Source organism: Lipotes vexillifer, unplaced genomic scaffold, assembly GCF_000442215.2.
Source record: "Lipotes vexillifer unplaced genomic scaffold, Lipotes_vexillifer_v1.1 scaffold683, whole genome shotgun sequence".
In the NCBI taxonomy this organism is placed as follows: Eukaryota; Metazoa; Chordata; class Mammalia; order Artiodactyla; family Lipotidae; genus Lipotes; species Lipotes vexillifer.
The window spans coordinates 714,304-717,577 of NW_006779881.1; positions in this window are offsets into that span (position 1 = coordinate 714,304).

Below are 3,274 nucleotides of genomic sequence, written 5' to 3' on the forward strand. Positions count from 1 at the left end.
TTGGCGGTACGCGGGCCTCTCACTGTTGTGGCCTCTCCCGTTGCGGAGCACAGGCTCCAGAAGCGCAGGCTCAGCGGCCATGGCTCACGGGGCCCAGCCACTCCGCGGCATGTGGGATCTTCCTGGACCGGGGTACGAACCCACGTCCCCTGCATCGGCAGGCGGACTCTCAACCACTGCGCCACCAGGGAAGCCCTATAACTTAATTTTTAATTGTGGCTGCATCTAACAACCAGCCCACAAAATTCCTGAAACTGCAACAATCCGCTCTCATGGGCTGGTCCAAGCCGGCTCCACCACAACACTGGTACTCTGGGGACCTCCAGGTGGGACTAAACAAACCAGCCACCTGCCTGGTCTTGCCTTCATGAAGACCTTTATTAGTTCTAGACTAAGGACCCCAGCTCTTCACTTATAGTAGAGCAGTGTTCCTTCTAAATAGAAGATTCTGGGGGTCCGACTCGGGACAGGCCCAGGACAGCAGAATTTCAGCTGTTTTATTGGCTAGTTCCATGTGCTCTCAGGGCTGTCATCCCTGCCAAGTCCAGATGGTGCTGTTGGGCTATCAGAGTTCCCTGCACAGCTCCGCACCCCCGCCCCCCAGCCTTCTGCACTCCCCTTACCCTCTGTTTGACAGATTTAATTCAAATCCCTGGCACCTCCTCCTTCCATTTGATGCAAAGCCAGCAAACCTCATACAGGAAGAGCCAGAGAAACCAGGTGCTAAATCATACAAGGTCACGCTGCTCCTCCACTCTCCAGCCTCCCAGGTGTCTGAGGCAGCCTTTCCTCCAGGACTTTTCTAAGCCAGATACACCCCCTGTATCTTACACTAGAGCATCACAGAATCTCAGGGATGGATGGGACCTTTCAGTCATTAAGCCTAAACTGCAGCATGCTTAAGCAGCCACCAGTCCTATCCCCTCCCTCCCCCGCATCTCTTTTCCCAGCTGTAAAGCTGCTGTCTGCCAGCTTTTATCCCTTGGCACTGAGCCATGATCACTGGCGGGAGCTGTTTGGCATTGCTGACAGTGGAGAAAGCAAGAGGAAAGGAAACTGCTGAAAGCCAGACTTGTGGTTAAGAGCTTCACATTCAAGATTGTGTTTATTTATCACACTTATAGGTGATGATGCAAAGGTTAAGCAAGATTAAGTGACTTTCCTGAGGTCACATAAGCCATAAGTTATCAAGTCAGGATTTGAACCGGGGCTAACCCAAACTAGCACCATTTACATCAATCCGTGTTGCCTTCCATAAAGCGTGATGACCCCAACAGCTAGTGGTGATTATGGTGGTTGCCATGCCTGGCTAGGGTAGTGGGAATGAAAAATATATCACCCTAAGGGATGGCACTTGAGTTCTTCTTGAGGAGGGAGTGGTCTTTGCTTAGGAAAATGCCTTTAATAAGCCATCCGTGATAGAAGGTGAAATCTTGAAGGTAGAGGTGTTGACAGGAATCATATTAGGAAAAGGAATGGCTATGCTGCTGTCCATGAGAACATACATGGATTTAATTTGTCCTGAGAAGGGAGTCAGGTACCACATGGAGTGGAAGGTGAGTGGATTCCTCTGTAGAGTACAGAAGAACATTTTATGAATGGGGGTACCACGTCTGCATTGCTGCAATGCCTGCATTGCTGCCACGTCTGCGTTGCTGCCACGTCTCCCGTTTCCTCCCACATCACTGGAACACACACAGGCAACGCTCCCACACTGACTCATTTGAATTTTGGTGTGTGTGGAAGTGGGGACAGGAACCGAGCCTGTCTCAGCTGATGCGGTGAAGGGATGAGACATGATTGTTGCTTAAAATGAGGTAGCAGAAGTCTGGAGTCAGCAGTGACTGCCAAGATATAAGCCCCTTAGAAATCACAGAGATCCAAAGGCCCAGTTATCAGACTTCTCTGGATCTCAAGGGACAGGGGGTCCTCAGTTGACCCATGGGCTACAACAGGGAAGAGTGCCCCTAGTGGCCGGCTGCAAGGGGGATGCACTGTGGAACTGCAAGAGGGAGGAAGCCTTTGACTTTGTGGCTGATTGTAGCTAACATGTGTATCAATCAGGATTGCCCCTCAGGTGTGCCTGACGGGAGACGTTTGGGACCTTCAAGCCCTTGGCCTCCACGGAGGCCCTCGAAGGCCTCCGCAAATCCAAGACATTCTGCAGTGAGGGAACATGAACCAAACTGGGGCCAAGGAAGCCTTCAGTCAGCTTGGCAGGGGCCTTCTCTCACATCCCGTCACTGATGGTGTAATGTGAGGCTATGTGGTCTTGGCTGGTCTACAGGAGGCACAGGCCATGAGCCAGCACACACCAGAAAATCTTATCTACGCCTTTGGGGCTCTTACCTAAAAGCCATCCAAGAGCTGAATCCTTCACCGCTGGCACCATGTTGATCCAGAGCAGAGGCTCAGCAGAAGGGGGATGGGCACAGGGTGGGTCCAGGATGGCAGCTGTGCTGGACGCCATGGAAGAACAGAGCCACCTCTGGCAGTATGCCACCGCTTGCGAACCAGACTGCCTGGGTCCCAACCTTGCTGCTGACTAGCTAAGTGACCTTGGCCTCTGGGATTCAGAGTCCCATCTATAAAACAGGGACTGAACTGATTCCAAAGTGCTGCTATTCCTGTGCCCTCAAATCTGGCTTGACGGGTGACCTTCTTAGGGTTGCCTCAGAGCCCTAGTGAATATGCAGTGCCAGAGTATGACTACCCAACAGTGTTGGGTTGCCAGCACGGGGCCCAGAGCAGTGCCACTTGTCAGCAGGGGACACGCACCTGGAGAAGGAAAGGGAAAGGCTTGAAGGGATGAGGTTTTCATACTCGGTTGTGTGAATTGTAGAAGGGAAGGCTGCAGTCTAACCACAGATTTGGAGTGGAAGTATAATATGGTTTTAAGAAAGGATTAAGACAACATACGCCTGAGATGGTGGTCTTCCAGGTGACAACAGTTTAAGCCACGATCTGATCTGAGGAGTCTCAGCAGCAGTCATAAACAGCAGCAGGTTTTCTATTAGGCTACAGCGGCAGATCCAGGAACACTAACTCCAGGGACAGTGACAAGAAGGCTGCTGTCAGGGCTCTTCTCAAAAAATCAGCATAGACTGACAGCAGATAGAAGCCTCACCTCCAGGTGCACAGGAAATTATTAGGCTGTTTCACTGACTTCGGACTCACCTCCGACATGGCTCTGTGACCGCCTGCACATGGTATTCTGGTCACTAACTTCCGGGAGGGTCAGCTGTTACTTGAGTGATCGTGGATCCACCCCCGC